We start from the raw sequence: 17,972 nt of genomic DNA on the forward strand, positions 1-17,972 counted from the left end.
ACTAAATGCAAACACACACACACACACACACACACACACACACACACACAAAATGTTCATTTGAAACTTCCTGGCTATTACTCTACATACAAAATCTAGCAATCTGAACAGTCCTCTTAAGTTGTTTGCAGGTGAGTTTCTCGTATACTGTCTAGGAAAATCGTGTGAAGATCAAAACCAATCGGAAAGTGATGCGTGTATCAGCTTGTGCGGAAAGTGGCTGCTGATCCTGAACAATAATAAGGCTGAAGTGCTCTAAAATTCCTACGGGAATTTATTTATACAATAAACCGCACAAATTAAAAGGTTGCCGATTCATCTAAATATGTAGGGATTAGAGTTATGAACAAATTAAAGTGGATCCATCACATAGATGATGTTGTGGTAAGGTGAACCAAAGACTGCTTTCTTGGCAGGGTACTTAGATGATACAACACATCTACTAAAGAGACTGTCTACCCTATGCTAGTTCGTCATATCCTGTTAAATTACTGCAGGGTGCGGACACTGGTAAAGTTAAAAGAAGGGCAGTTCGCTTTGTAGTATCAGGAAATAGGGAGAATGTGTTACGTAAAGCATAAGACAGTTGGGAAGGCAGTCGTCTAAACAAAGGTGTGTCTCTATGTGACAAGTAATTTTCACGAAATTACGGTCACCAATTCTCTCTTCAGAGAAAGAGACTCCCGCCTTAATAGGAAAAAATGACCACTGTGTTAAAATAAGAGGAATCATACTTTGCACGGAAAAATTTGGGTGATCATTTATTTCACGGGCTGTTCGAGAGTGGAGCGGTACAGAAGCAGTCAAAGCGGATGCGTGAACCCTCTGCCAAGGGCTTCTGTGTGAAATGCAGATAAAGATAGTAGGTACTCTGATGTCTTCCGGCTGAAAAGGAAACGTTGCCTTTCCCTCCTGACAGGATTATTAAAGAATATAAATCTGGCTGTAATCTCTGCTAACAATTTTTGTGATGCGGAATGCCCGTTGCGTACATGGACTTCAGTCTCGGCTCATTTTTGCACTGCGAGTGCAACAACTCTTTTCCCCACATCATAAATTGGAGCATCTGTTCCCCCGTTCCAGGTGGCACTAGATGGGACATGGTATGTGCTGATGCTGTTATATAGCATTCTTAATTACTTGCTGCAGTATATTCCTTATTGCACTTTAACCAACGTTTGTTTGTGTCACAGTCAGAGAAATTCTAAAGTCCAGGGTACCAACAGAACATCGATCACAACAGTTGGGTAGTGAAGCTAAACAGCTGTAAAGTGGGAACTAGAGACAGAAAAATGATTTTACGATTCATTGATAATAATGTTGTAACTGAAGTAGAAAAGTTCTGCAGTAAATTAGAAAATGTACCTTAAAACTGCACACAGCCACAATCTCTGACATCCCATAAACGTTCACCCTCAGAAGAAGATGACGCGAATGAGAAACTCGTCTGTGGAGTTAAGGTACTGATAAGAAAACAGTCACCACAGAGACGCGTAAAATATTGTTATATACTTACTCCTGAAGAAAAGCCCTTCTTTCAAGCAATTTTCAGTATTTCAGGGACTTTGAAAAGGCGGATATATTGTTGTGGAATAATTCTTGATTACAAAAAAGGGATTCGAATGCATTGCGGTGAAAGAAATACGCAAAAACGAATGTTCCGCCATAACTGCATTTGGCCTCCTAACACAGTAGATAAAAGGTGCCAAGGAGACGGAAAATGTGATGCTGACCGTTCCTAGACTACTTGTTAACGACGAATCCATATTATCACTGGTAGTTGCAAGTAGCACGTACGTTCAATGTAAATATGATCAAGATGAAGAAAAAGAGATAGGAGCTGGGAGAAAGCAAGAAGTTGCTAGCGTTCATTTCTGCAAGTACAGCGACCGCCAAGACTATGCAGATCTGAGCAAAATGTGGCAGAAAGACTATACTCCTGACACCACCTTCTCCCAACACGCGTAATCATTAAGAACACATCACACTCCTCCATAGTCTCACTAGACTTACGGAAGCCTGCCATACAGGTTTGGGAGTGAGTATAGTTGCCTGTATATCGACTACATACAACGGAGTACGATACGTTCTTGTGCTTGAGACTCACCAGCAGCTAAATATATTCCTTTTTTGATTTTCTTTAGCCGGGCGGGATTAGCCGAGCGGTCTCAGGCGCTGCAGTCATGGACTGTGCGGCTAGTCCCGGCGGAGGTTCGAGTCCTCCCTCGGGCATAGGTGTGTGTGTGTGTTTGTCCTTAGGATAATTTAGGTTCAGTAGTGTGTAAGCTTAGGGGCGGATGACCTTAGCAGTTAAGTCCCATAAGATTTCACACACATTTGAACATTTTTTTGATTTTCTTTACAGATCAAAGAAAAGGAAAGACAACCAGAGGAAGACAGAACAATTACCACACTTAAACCGTGGAAGGAGTCGTCTACACGAACAACCATCACTACAATCCGATTACATGATCTACACAGACCTAGCGCCTTGTTTTAAGAAAGAGAGTAGGATATTTTTTGTAATATTGTTGGAAGATGACAACATCATTCTGCTGATTAAATTAAAATATTTAAAAATAATATGAATGGTGAGATACAGTTCTGTAAGATGAAAACAGAATACTGGATTCTCGCGGATAAGTTTCTGTTTACAAACGCTAATGATTTTTCGCAGGGCGTATACGTTCATAAGCATCCACTTTCTTTTAATGTAGGAAACAATTTCGCAGATTTTCGATTGCCTGTTGCACGCGGTCTTCACATTTTGGATGTAGAACGGTTTGAAACTGTCTCCCAATTCTCCTGTAATATCGACACTCACACGAAACGCTAGGGCACAAAGAGCATTCGCTACAATAGAAGTGTTTCGAGCACCATCGACTGCGCTATTTGATCCGTTTCAATTTGACGCTCTTTGCCTTTTCCGGGCCAGATAACGATTTGATGAGGCTGCAGCTGCAACGCCAAGCACGCTACTCGCAGCTGCCGTCGCTTCTCGAGACCGTTTCGTGCTATAAAATCATACAGCTCTTTGTCAACATGAAGGACAAATGGCCGCTGCTGTAATCCTCAAGTAACGAGATGACTTCTCTGTACTGTATATCACGCGGTGGGGTCTGTGGGACCCTCACGTTGGAACAGAGATGTAAGGCGCCAGTCAGTATTTAATTGAAGTTAGATAACATTTATTTTCCAATTATTTAAGTGTTATTTAAAAAGTCCTGCATGATTTTTTTGCAGTAAATGAAGCATGCAGAATTTTACTTATCACACAAAATCACGTACTCCGATGCGGCTTTTTAAACAGTACACTTAAACGATATGTCAATGAATTGGATTACATCAGAAAAATTGTATCTCTGTGACGCCTAAATTTTCACGTAAATCTAAATTCCGGGATCTAAACTGCTGCACAGGAATTTCACTCAGTAAGTACAAAAAGAAGGTCTGCAAAACTTACATGGAGTGCTGGGATCTATATTTGTCTTCATCAGTAGTCGGAACGATTTGATTTCAACTAACAGCAAGACTTCTTTTTTTTTCAGAAACAGAAATTCCCCCATCACAATTGTCGTTAAGTCTTCCTCTGAATGATCCTCCGCTAGCAGATCTGTGACCACTGCCTATCGTTATATCGTCGTCTGCTTCTTGATCTATACTGGCGTTCAAAATTAAAACAACAAAGAGCTATTTCCCCGTCCTGTGTCTAATTCGCGTTATAATCATACAAAGTGTCAACCAGATATCGGTACGATCGTGTTGTGCACTGAAGATGGCATTCCGCACAATGAACAATCACTCCAAAGATGACATCAGGGCAGCTATGAAATGAGTTAACGTTTGCGGGGTAGCCCCGCATCCACAGTTACTGTGTACTCAGCCGCAGACAGTGCAGTATGGCACAGAGAATTACCTACCAGACTCTTTGCGGTGGAGGGCCATATAAGGAAAAAAAGCAGGATAGTCGCAAACCGATTTGGACAGATGGCTTAATGTGAATCGTTCTGTTGTTTCTTGGATGTGGCTACAGTTTATAGAGACGGAAAGTGTATCCCAAAGACCAGGACAGGGCCAACCACGTATGATTTCAGAAGATATGACCATTACTTGGCTGTGAGGGCACGTCATTACCGCTTTAGTACAGCACGGCAACTGGCACGTGAGCTCGCAGCATCCACTGGACATGTATAGAGGCAAATACCGTGCAGACGGTTTGGTCTGAATGGCCTTTATTGCCGGAGACCTGCTGCATGTCTGCCTCTGACGCGTCTTCACATAAGGGAAGGTCTAGAGTGGAGACATCAACATACTACCTGGACGGTCGAACAGTGGGCCAGTGTTGTTTTCACAGACGAGTCCCGATTTAGTCTGGAGGTGACTCTCGATGGATTCGCATCTGGAGGGAACGTGATTTCGGGACCCAAACATTGTGGAAAGAGACCAATATCCAGGAGGATCCCTAATGGTGTGCGCAGGTATTATGTTTACCACTCGAAGCCCTCTTCATGAAGCCGGCCGAAGTGGCAGAGCGGTTCTAGGCGCTACAGTCTGGAACCGCGCGACCGCTACGGTCGCAGGTTCGAATCCTGCGTCGGGCATGGATGTGTGTGATGTCCTTAGATTAGTTAGGTTTAAGTAGTTCTAAGTTATAGGGGACTGATGACCTCAGATGTTAAGTCCCATAGTGCTCAGAGCCATTTTGACCCTCTTCATGAAAGTGGCCGGTGAATTGTTAAGGTTCAGCTGCTGTCAGGTATCGTGACGAGATCTTGGGACCTCATATGCGGTTGTTGCGAGGTGCTGTGGGCCCAGACGCTTTACTGATGGACGATAATGCTCGACCTCATAGAGCACTGGTTGTTGATGTTTTCTTGGAAACAGAAGATATTGCATGCATGGAGTGGCCTGGTCGCTCTTCCGACTTGAATCCCATAGAACATGTCTGTGATGCACTAGCGAGACGGCTTGCATCACGTCACCATCCACCAACCACTCTCCAAGACTGCGAGCTGCTCTGCAGGAAGAATGGATGTTACTGGCTCAACGTGAATCCCATAGAACATGTCTGTGATGCACTAGGGAGACGGCTTGCATCACGTCACCATCCACCAACCACTCTCCAAGACTGCGAGCTGCTCTGCGGGAAGAATGGATGTTACTGGCTCAACGTGATACTGAAGACATCACTCACAGGATATCCCGTCGTTGTCAGAGGTGGTCACTTCCCTTACCGTGCACGTTAACAACTTGTCGGAATGTGTGTGCAAATACGTTAGGTTGGAAAAAATGAAGAACATATTTGTCTACCGTTATGTATGTTGCAGTCATTTTCACTCTGTATTCTTTATATTGTTTATACTTTACTGTCACCTGTTTACACTGTTTTGTGAAAAAATAAACTCAGACTTGCCAAATTTAATGTTGTTGCTTTAATTTAGGAAACCAGTGTAAATCACTGTTTCCTCACCCCCCACCCCCACCCCGCCCCCCGATTAATAACTTCATTAGACATGACATCGTTAAACTGAAAAACTGGCACGTTTCTGGGAACAAATTTCGCACTATGCTGAAGAAAATAGGTAGGTAATTCACAAGGCACGGTCTAGGAGACCACAACGTGTGAACGTGTGTCAGTAACAAGTGTCAACATAAACAAAGGAGACGATAATACAACCGACAGTAAAGCATTGTAAGATAGCGATAGAAGGAGGGTGCAGCGGGTATGGAAGCATTCCGTCGGAACTGGCTTTTAAGAGCGAGTGTGAAAATTTTCGTGCGATCTAAGAGACCATGCCCTGTGCGTTAAAGGCTATGCATGATTTAGCGTGGTCGTTGGAATAACGGAGCGACCGAAGCGGTTGGATAACGGCACAGGTCGTAGAGTCGCAGATTGTCGCTCGACACGTGAGAGCGATTATATACCTATCTCACTGACGTCAATTGTTGTACAACTACGAAAATATAGAGTACATAGTAGGCTCGCATTGATGACTGTTTTGTATACGGAAAACTTTCGTGTAGGATTTTGCATGATCCCTACGAGCTGTCATCATATTAAAGCCAGCTGTTTCTGTTCGTATACGAGATGTCGCCCACTGTCGATAGCTGACCCAGAGTGATGCTGTGTTTATTGGCTTTCATAGAAGTGAAAGTAGCGACCTCGAATAAATTACATTCATGGAAGTTATAGTCGAAATTCAGAGGAAAGCTTAATGATAAATGAAGATTTGAATCAGTTGGGACAAATGCATCGCTCAAATGCTCAATAAACTTCATTGAGAGACACAGGAAGAAAGGTGTTGTGCTTCAGACACTCAAATCAGCACCAAACGTTGTGTGTCTATAAAGTATCAACCAAAATAGCGATTTAGTTTGTACCGTGTGCTGTCGTCCAGTAGAAATTGCGTAAACAGTAATTGAAAGTAACACCAGAACTACGGAGTACAGGCAAACCTCCGATGTGAAGATCTCTAGTGGGTGGGTTGGCTCGCCGAACGGTAGCTCAGCACCTGTATCATACATTTATATGGATAACACCATACCTATCTGTACAAATGTACTCTATAGGTTTGCTACTTTAGCTAACGAAGCCAAAGCAGACTGCCAAAAGATCGTTGCTACAAACTCTGAAACGTCCTTTTAGATGGCAGAAAAATGTTCTCCCATGTAAGAGTTTCACGCGTAATCTGTTAAAAAAGATCGCTATCAATGGATTTAGACCTCATAATCTTCACTACAGCGATCTGACGCTCTGCGAAGTCACCTACCAGAGATCTTGACAGTCATAGCTCACAGTTTGCCTATATTCCGTAGTTCTGCTGTTACTTTTAATCACCGTTTAAGCATCTTCTACTGGACGACAGCATACAGGCACCAACTTAGAGTTTTGGTTGATACTCTGTCGACACACAAAGTTTGGTATCGATCTGAGTGTCTGACATCTGGAGGTCTAGGTGTTAGCTGAGATGCTTACTCTCAAAACTTCCAGTGGCCATGTTTCACTATGAATTAGAAATATATTTCTTCCTCCAAGATACGTCTTGTGTAATAACCAGGATGGCCAAAGAAATTATAAAAACACCATCTTAAAGCGTAATGTTAACGATAATCGCTTCGTGTATAAATCCAATAGAAAGGGAGAAAAGTGATCCTGATAACCCATGAACACACCATGAGGTTTCTGTTCCAGAAGTACAAACGTAAATCCAAACGATTATGGTTACATTGACAACTAAGTACTGTAGAGCTCCAAAGCACAAATGTATGCTAGCAATCGTTCGTAAATAAAATCAAGCTCAATATGATCGATTAAGAGATTCAAAAGGCTGTAAATAACGGTGCCCAATGTTTATGGACTTCTGGAACGACCTTTTTTTTGTTTTACAGTCCCGCACCGACAAATTGTAAATGAAACGGTCTTACGTAATACCAAAAATAATGGAAATGCCGTGTGGCTAGGGCCTTCCGTCGGGTAGACCGTTCGCCTGGTGCAAGTCTTTCCAGCTGACGCCACTTCGGCGACTTGCATGTCGATGGGGATGAAATGATGATCATAAGGACAGCACAACACCCAGTCCCCAAGCGGAGAAAATATCCGACCGAGCCGGGAATCGAACCCAGGCCGTTAAGCATTACTTTCCGTCACGCTGACCACTCAGCTACCAGAGGTGGACATCAAAATAATTATGCGAAGAGACTGAAAGCATCCTGGTGAATGTATTAACGGTGAGACATGTTTAAAAGTGAACGTGGGTTCTGGGTACGTAAAGCGCATGAGATTGGACAGTTTATCTGCACTACACATAGAAAGATGAGAATTGCGCCTTCGTAAGGATGTTTGTAGACGACAGACGACGCTGTTTGTGCACAAAGAGCACACGTTTAAAAAAAAAAGTTGTTATTGAGCAGTGATTGCATAGATTGATGCTCAGCTCAAATAAATATACATAATTCACGACGAAAGAGCAAAATGTACGACACTATATGACTACGCGTTCGCCGATCAGTCACTGCGGTCTTTCAAGCGCGCCACAATTCGCAGCATCTTGCCGCATTGGTTAAAGAGGGAATTATCATATAACTCTGTACGTGAGAAAGGGCATTAACAGACTGGTATTTATTGAGAAATAGAAGGAATACATAATTTCTTACTCGAAACGTCGCTCACAAAACTCTCTAAGAGTCAATTTTGAGCTATTATTGGCGCTCTGGGACCTTGCCAAGCTGGACTAACGAGTGGGACAGAGAAGGTTCCATGAAATCCTACCTTTTGTTAGTGTAGTTACTGCGACAGTATCGTCGAAAGGCTTAAGTGAGAGACAGTGATACATGGAGATAAATGTTTCAAGAACCACTATCCCAATATATGTCAAATGCGTGTAACTTAACACGGACGTTCATATGTTCTACCCTCTTAGCATCCACAAACTACTTTCTGGAAAATACATCTTGCATATTGAACAGGATGTTTGGAAACTTACAAAATCCGTGTTTATGCAGAGGAGTAACAGCAATAGTTCATTTAGCTCTCCGTCCACGAATGGAGCAGTAAGGAGGAAGATAATTCCGGTGCACCTTGTACCTCCTGTAACAATGCGGTGGCTTGCGTAGCACAAAAGCAGATACAGTTGTAGAGATGATTTGAGCTTTTCAATCGGGAATAACTAAGATTAAGGTATAAAAAAGTTACCTTCTGCTTTTTATTTTCAGTGACGTATGTGTCCCTGAGCAGATGGAGGATGGCTTACACGAGTGCAGAACATGGGGATGGCGAATGGCGGTAAAGTGCGTTTATTCAAGCTTGCTTGTCTGCCTTTCATACGAAGGCTAATAACACGAATTTATACTTGCTGCTGCAGGATACAGATACAGGGCGATATATATCCTCGCCTTTTGAAATAATGAGGAAAAGCCTTTTTTTCTAGAGTATATTTTCATCATTCGTTGGTGATGCGAATGTGAGTTCTCGATATATAGCCCTCGAGTTAAACAAGTTAAACAACAAAAATGTGGAATATTTCAGATAAGAGACTTGCTTCTTCCCCTGCACTTCACTCGCTTATGCATTCAATGCATATATTGCATACATTTAATCCCGCAAACACCCCCTCCCCTCTCTGTGTCAACCTTTTTGATCTCACGTCTTTTCACCTCACCCTCCGACCCCTATCTCTCCATACAGTCCTCTTCCTGTCTCTCTTTGTGGACCACCTCTGCCCCATCTCTTTAACCACATCTTCCTCACTCCTCCTTGTATCCATATCCTTCTACCCCTTTCTCTCTGTCCATTTCCTCTTCCACCTTCCTCTCTGATTTACACTGCCTCTTGATCACTGTATCCCTATCCATACCCCCTTGCTCTCTCGCTACTTATCCATCCCCGCCTGCCTCTTCTTTCTCTCTCCATCTCCTCCCCTATCCATCTCAACCTTCCCCTAGGCATACCCAATCGTATGTGTAGTCCCTTCAAAAGAGGTCAATACAGCAGGCTGGTACGACTTTCACAGCATTTCTCTCGCACAGGACAGCCTGTAAACCATTTTTTTGCATGTCATGTATCCTAAAACGCAAAGCAGGCTAATAAAGCAGGGCAATACTACTCACGTATCGTGCTGGGCAGCACAAACTTTGGGCAGTGAAAAACCATTTCTCGCCCCCGATGTGTAGGCTGCCCTGCAAAGTGGGTTGAAATGGCATGCCAATACTATTCCCGCACAAAATACACTCCTGGAAATGGAAAAAAGAACACATTGACACCGGTGTGTCAGACCCACCATACTTGCTCCGGACACTGCGAGAGGGCTGTACAAGCAATGATCACACGCACGGCACAGCGAACACACCAGGAACCGCGGTGTTGGCCGTCGAATGGCGCTAGCTGCGCAGCATTTGTGCACCGCCGCCGTCAGTGTAAGCCAGTTTGCTGTGGCATACGGAGCTCCATCGCAGTCTTTAACACTGGTAGCATGCCGCGACAGCGTGGACGTGAACCGTATGTGCAGTTGACGGACTTTGAGCGAGGGCGTATAGTGGGCATGCGGGAGGCCGGGTGGACGTACCGCCGAATTGCTCAACACGTGGGGCGTGAGGTCTCCACAGTACATCGATGTTGTCGTCAGTGGTCGGCGGAAGGTGCACGTGCCCGTCGACCTGGGACTGGACCGCAGCGACGCACGGATGCACGCCAAGACCGTAGGATCCTACGCAGTGCCGTAGGGGACCGCACCGCCACTTCCCAGCAGATTAGGGACACTGTTGCTCCTGGGGTATCGGCGAGGACCATTCGCAACCGTCTCCATGAAGCTGGGCTACGGTCCCGCACACCGTTAGGCCGTCTTCCGCTCACGCCCCAACATCGTGCAGCCCGCCTCCAGTGGTGTCGCGACAGGCGTGAATGGAGGGACGATTGGAGACGTGTCGTCTTCAGCGATGAGAGTCGCTTCTGCCTTGGTGCCAATGATGGTCGTATGCGTGTTTGGCGCCGTGCAGGTCAGCGCCACAATCAGGACTGCATACGACCGAGGCACACAGCGCCAACACCCGGCATCATGGTGTGGGGAGCGATCTCCTACACTGGCCGTACACCACTGGTGATCGTCGAGGGGACACTGAATAGTGCACGGTACATCCAAACCGTCATCGAACCCATCGTTCTACCATTCCTAGACCGGCAAGGGAACGTGCTGTTCCAACAGGACAATGCACGTCCGCATGTATCCCGTGCCACCCAACGTGCTCTAGAAGGTGTAAGTCAACTACCCTGGCCAGCAAGATCTCCGGATCTGTCCCCCATTGAGCATGTTTGGGACTGGATGAAGCGTCGTCTCACGCGGTCTGCACGTCCAGCACGAACGCTGGTCCAACTGAGGCGCCAGGTGGAAATGGCATGGCAAGCCGTTCCACAGGACTACATCCAGCATCTCTACGATCGTCTCCATGGGAGAATAGCAGCCTGCATTGCTGCGAGAGGTGGATATACACTGTACTAGTGCCGACATTGTGCATGCTCTGTTGCCTGTGTCTATGTGCCTGTGGTTCTATCAGTGTGTTCATGTGATGTATCTGACCCCAGGAATGTGTCAATAAAGTTACCCCTTCCTGGGACAATGAATTCACGGTGTTCTTATTTCAATTTCCAGGAGTGTATTTGGTGGGCTGGGACTTAAAAGACACGCATGTCTATATCTTCGAAAATATTGGAGCTAGAGCGTTATAAACCACTGTATATTGGTGCTCTCAGGGCAGGGAGATAGTGTTTCAAACTTGGCCTCACACATGTATACATAGGCAAAAAATTTTATTACATGGTATGAAGAACCACATATTTTGGATTCGCATGTTTTGTTCTCAGAGAGTTGCAATGACACGGTAGATACAAAATACTTAATTCTTTCAAACTGATTGTCTCACATCTTAGCCGGTGGATGAGGTGGTTAATTTTTCGTTGTTGGTCATATTTATTACAAAACTTCAATGTTGAGTGAGTCACTGGCTGTTGTTCGAAGAATCTGCAGTGAATTAAGAGTTAGAACTCTGATTGATAATCAGACAGAAGCAGAAACTGATAGTGTGAAACTGTCGTCGTATTTCGAGATGCAAATCTCGACATCAGTGAGAGGTGAATGATAGGTTAAAAAACAAAAATAGTGACCCAGCTGGGAGTCGATCCTAAAGACTTTTAGTTTCCTGCCACATGTTCTTCTGCTAGAGCACCTCACCAGATTCAGATGAGATCCTGCTTGCTGGGCTCTCGAGGCAGTTCTGCTGTTTGGAGTTACGGTGGCTTTCGATAGGTGGCAGTGGCATCGTTCTCACAAGTTAAATTTAAGTCATCATAATTCAGACAGTTTATGCGAGATATTTATAAACTGAGTACAGAAATCTTCTTCGTGAATCAGTGTATCTATTTGTCAAAGTTGGATGAGAACCCCTACGGCAGTTCCTGAACTAGCCTGCATATACAGATGGATTCGAGGAAGTGACTTCATTTTATATACAGAGATTATAGCTCTAACGAATTTCTCGACATGTTATAGCCACAGCATAGTATTTTAAATCGGACGACTCTTTATTGCTTCAGTAACATCACAGCATTTGTATGAGCAAACTGAATAAAAAACTAGTCACCCCCATGGGATGTCACGCCAATAACGTGTAGCACCTCCTCTTGTCTTCGCAGTGACTACAATGCAGCCAAGAAGGAGCCTACCATTTTCTTCATATTTGCCATACTCACATCAAGCCACTCATTAATGATTAGATTCTACCGAGGCACAAAACTGTGGGCATGATGGTTCTGACTATTTGAAACAGCGGGTGAAATTTAGAAGATATTATCAGTAAGATTAAGATCGGGTCATTTAGCGGGACACTCGAGCTGTTATCGGGCGACTAAGCGTTTGTAAAACCCGGAACGTGTGTGTACAGACCTGTGACCACAGCTATTGTCATCATAAAAGACTGAAATGTTCCCAGCATACTCATCATGAAGGTGAATTAGAAAGGTCGATATTTGATCACTGATAATTTTGGAATAAACATCCTTGTTCATCAAGCGAGAGCAGGCATTGTCCGCAACTGTAGCGACTGTTAAAACAAAGTTTCTGAAAAGACCGATTTCGATTTTCAAATGAGCAACCTACTCTGATGTTGCCTAAAGTACATCTTCGATTTCCAGTACGTTTTCCGCATTATAAAGATTTGTATCTTTTACATTGTATCTTCTGCTGGTGCATTTCATTTGGAAAGCGAAACCGGCAAATAAAAAAATACTAAATGCGATTGCGACTCTTTACAAACTCCTACTTTTAACTGTCACTTTCCCTACAGAGAATACGCGCTGCTCTTGCTAAATCTGTGCCTGTCCATGCCTGGGCAACTATACACTGGTATCTAAGCATGAAATTAAAGCTTTAGCCGATTAAGAGGAAATTAAATTCAATCGAGGATGCTTACAACTTGGCGTCACTCGGGTTAAAATCCGGAATTTATCTCACATGTCGCAACGCATCGCACGTAAACCGGAATTGAGTTGGATAAAAGTGGCAATCAGAGACGTATACAGAGTCAAACAACAACTTATTGTGCTTCTGTATGATCTGTATCTTCAATTAGGGAATTTACTAGCCCCAACAAAGTGCAATACACTGTAAAGTGAAGTATTAAGTCGGACTGAAAGTGCTGCACATAAATGTGGTACTACTCGCTGTAAGAAACTCTGTAACTAAGAAACTTTAGTATCATAACTGAATCAAACTGAAGTGCTTGTCGTACAATGTAATTTGTGTTTAACAGTTACACAGCTAAATAAGAATGAGGCAGACTTACTAGAGAAAGGACTTCAGCATAACTTTAAGTGCAGTTAATTGAAGAAAGATATTAAATAAAAATGAAGAGACCAAAAGTAATTTTACAAACAAGCAAAGCCCTACATCATGCACTAAATATAGATACTCCCAATATGCAGGAACTTACCACAGCATCAGCTTTAAACAAAAAATTGCTAGGTGCAAGGATTCTAGTGATAAAATCTCATAAAGGTAATATGGTAATAAAGTTAAACGAAAAATATTACATTGACAAAACATTACAGTATTTCGAAAGGAAAGTCGTAGACGAAATTAGTAAAGACCCAGTAAATAAGTTCGAAACTGAACTAAAAAGGAAAATGGATGTCGATTGATTTCTATTTGACGCATTAGGAAAACGTAGATCAAAGTTAATAAATGCAAGACATATCACTGCAAGTCAGTTAGTGATGTTAATAACAACTAATATGCTCTCAGTAATGAACTAAATTACATACTTGATAAAAAACATAGAAGTCGTACAAATTTGACAAAACTTTCAGCATTAAAAATAGCATCCAGTTTGCTAACGGTGTAGTAAATATGAATGTCTCAGAACATATGTTTTTCGCCTATTGGGATGTTACTAATACGGCCGGCCGTGGTGGCCAAGCGATGCCGGCACGGTAGCTCAGCGTGTTCGGTCAGAGGTTTATCAGCCCTCTGTAATAAAAAAACTGAGTTAATCGATCAACAACGAACCTAAACGACTGTCTTACGACGTCCGCCCCGAGCAGATGCAACGAACAAAATGAGATTAAAAAAAAAAGCGGTTAAAGGCGCTACAGTCTGGAACCGCGCGACCGCTACGGTCGCAGGTTCGAATCCTGCCTCGGGCATGGATGTGTGTGATGTCTTTAGGTTAGTTAGGTTTAAGTAGTTCTAAGTTCTAGGGGACTGATGACCTTAGAAGTTAAGTCCCATAGTGCTCAGAGCCATTTTTTTGTTACTAATATGTTTACGAACATACCAATTCATGAAACATTAGAAATACTCGAAAGTATTTTACCACGGCGTAGAACTATGGATGTAGGTGAGATTGTAAGTCTGTTAGACTTTTTTGCGGTTCAGTCATGATGTCAGGTACTTTGTGTTTAATAAAAAAATTTATCAAATGGGAGATGGTCTAGTGATGGGAATTAGTTTATCCAGCATCTTGTCAGAAATTTTTCTTAATGACTTGGTAATTAGACTTTTTGATAAATTCCCCTATGTCAATCAGAAAATACTCTACTATCACCGGTAGGTTGACGACAGTATCGTTCTATTTAAAGGAACCAAGCAAGATGTAAATGAAGTAACGTAGAGGCGTGCACCCAAAAACTAAGTTCATAGTTGATCATGAAACTGGTGATAGCATCTATTTTCTCGATCTGTCAGTTAATAGATCGAATGGAAAATCTATTTTTAAACTTCTCGTTCTAATCCTGCCCCGGGCATGGATGAGTGTGATGTCCTTAGGCTAGTTAGGTTTAAGTAGTTCTAAGTTCTAGAGGACTGATGACCTCAGACGTTAAGTCCCATAGTGATGGAACCATTTTTTAAAGTTTTCTGGAAGCTTAAATATTCAGATATGATTATTGGGAGTAATGCAAGTCATCCAATCCAGCATTGAGACAGAGCTACAGAGTTACTAACAATCAAAAAGATAGCATTAAGGAACAGTTAAAAAGAACGTGATATAATGAAATTGTACCAAACCACACAGAGAAATATTAAACGACAAGAAAACAATAGTATAGGCAAGACAGTAGAAAATAAAAGGTATATTACACTCACATACAAAGACCCTACAACAAACCGTATTACAAGATTTTTCCCAAGACAGAAAGTTAAAGTTTTGTTTCGATCTAGCATTTCCCCTAGACACTCACTAATACACAGAGGGAATGTACATGAGGAGGGAATGTTGATAATACAATAACAAAGGCGTGTATATGATAAACTGGCAAAATCGTCACAGCATTGGTCAAATAGGAAGAGCGTTTCAAATACGTTGTAAGGAACATGGCAATTTAAATTAAAATAGTACAGCATTGGGCGTACATCTGACAACAGCTAAACATACATTGGGTGAGATTCAAGATTGTATGAGAATCATCCAAACGTAAGTTTAAGTACTATAGTATAGCTAGTTTAATCTTTGGAGCTGCCAACCAACTTGAAACGCAATCTTTAGTGCTGTTATCCAACGTTAAAACGTAATTCATCATACTGGAAATAGAATATGTACTTTACGTAACGCCAATGTAAGTTTTCCATATTACCTAAATTTGTCTTTTATAGTGTGTGTTCTAATGATGCTCTTGTTCATTTGAAGTGAAAAACTGCTAAATAAAAAATATTAAGCGCAAAGTATCGTGAATGTTTCTGTACACTACTGTCCTCCAGCAGATGAAAATTAGAACTACGTACTCGACTAAACCCTCTTCAGACCATCTGTCACTTTGCACGCATGAGTTATTCTCCCAACACACAGGCTCTAGACAGGAGCGATATAAGGCGCCACGCTTCACATCTTGTAGCTGTTTTTAAAAATTTATCCTTGTTCAAATTTACAGTAACCTGAATTTGTAGATGCAAGTTATGGTACGTAAAAAAAAAAAAAAGAAAAAAGAAAAAATAATCACAAATCACATTAACCCCTTTTGGCCTCCACTACACCCTCCATACACTGTGTGTTAAATCTTTAATTCTCTGGTTGTTGCATTTGACGCCTGGCATTATACGAAAAGGGGCAAAATAGCGCCTTCTCGGACCACAATACACGCCTCCGATCGGCGACTGTCGAGTTGCTGCATTGTTTACCGATAGAAGATAAGTAGCTTTGTGTGCCGCTGCCTGAAATGGCCTGTTGTGAATAACTTGGCTGCAAGTATGTGCTGCACGCTGATTGCTACTCAGTGTTCGCTCGGGAACATGTTGAGATAAACTTGCATTGACTGACAGAAAAACCTTTTGTCCTTCGAAACCGATTATCAGTGAAAAAGGGGGACATTCATCTCTGGTCGCTGTCGGTTACCACCTTTCCATCACTACTGTCTCACATCGTGTTGCATTCCAGCGAGCGGTACTCATTTCTTGTGGACCGTTCACGATGTGATAATGGGAAAATTAAAATACGATTTGCACCTTTCAGTTATAATGTCAAGTTTCAACATCTGAGGTTCGAGTCCTCCCTCGGGCATGGGTGTAAGCTTAGGAACTGATGACCTTAGCATTTAAGTCCCATAAGATTCCACACACATTTGAATTTTTTTTTTTTTTTAACTTCTGAGTACCCTGTTTCTATACAGGATGCTGATACACGAATACCACTTTTCCTCTGTGAATCATGAATTCCGTTGGTGACTAGGGCCCTGATTTGAGGAGGGGGGGGGGGGAAGGTCACACATGACGGCTTGATACCAATTGGCTCCATCTAGCCAGCTACAGCATTCCAAAGCGATCAGTATGGTCTGTTACGGAGACACGAACATTGTGCCAGAGAAGTGTCAAGAAACGCACAATCCTTGTGAGTTCTAATATATTAGAACAGGTCTGGCTGAGATTTGCCCTCCTAGAGCGTTACACGTCCACCGCGAGTGGAGCTGAGTTTGCTCAGCCCACCCGCTTCCCCCACTACCGCACTGTTCCGCGTAAGTGTGAGACGGCTGTACGTTGAAGGCTATATACACTACTGGCCATTAAAATTGCTGCACCAAGAAGAAATGCACATGATAAACGGGTATTCAGTGGACGAATATATTATACTAGAACTGACATGTGATTACATTTTCACGCAATTTGGGTGCATATATCCTGAGAAATCAGTACCCAGAATAATCTCCTCTGGCCGTAATAACGGCCTTGATACGCCTGGGCATTGAGTCAAACAGAGCTTGGATGGCGTGTACAGGTACAGCTGCCCATGCAGCTTCAACACGATACCACAGTTCGTCAAGAGTAGTGACTGGCGTATTGTGACGAGCCAGTTGCTCGGCCACCATTGACCAGACGTTTTCAATTGGTGAGAGTTCTGGAGAATGTGCTGGCCAGGGTGGCAGTCGATCATTTTCTGTATCCAGAAAGGCCCGCACAGGACCTGCTGCATGCGATCGTGCATTATCCTACTGAAATATAGGGTTTCGCAGGGATCGAATGAAGGGTAGAGCCACGGGTCGTAACGCATCTGAAATGTAACGTCCACTGTTCAAAGAGCCGTCAATTCGAACAAGAGGTGATCGAGACGTGTAACCAATGGCACTCCATACCATCACGCCAGGTGATACGCCAGTATGGCGATGAGGAATTCATGCTTCCAATGTGTGTTCACCGCGATGTCGCCAAACACGAATGCGACCATCCTGATGTTGTAAACAGAACCTCGATTCATCCGAAAAAATGATGTTTTGACATTCGTGCACCCAGGTTCGTCGTTGAGTACACCATCGCAGGCGCTCCTTTCTGTGATGCAGCGTCGAGGGTAACCGCAGCCATGGACTCCGAGTTGATAGTCCATGCTCCTGCAAACGTCGTCGAACTGTTTGTGCAGATGGTTATTGTCTTGCAAACGTCCCCATCTGTTGACTCAGGGATCGAGACGTGGCTGCACGATCCGTTACAGCCATGCGTATAAGATGC

Source organism: Schistocerca nitens, chromosome 3, assembly GCF_023898315.1.
Source record: "Schistocerca nitens isolate TAMUIC-IGC-003100 chromosome 3, iqSchNite1.1, whole genome shotgun sequence".
NCBI lineage: Eukaryota > Metazoa > Arthropoda > Insecta > Orthoptera > Acrididae > Schistocerca > Schistocerca nitens.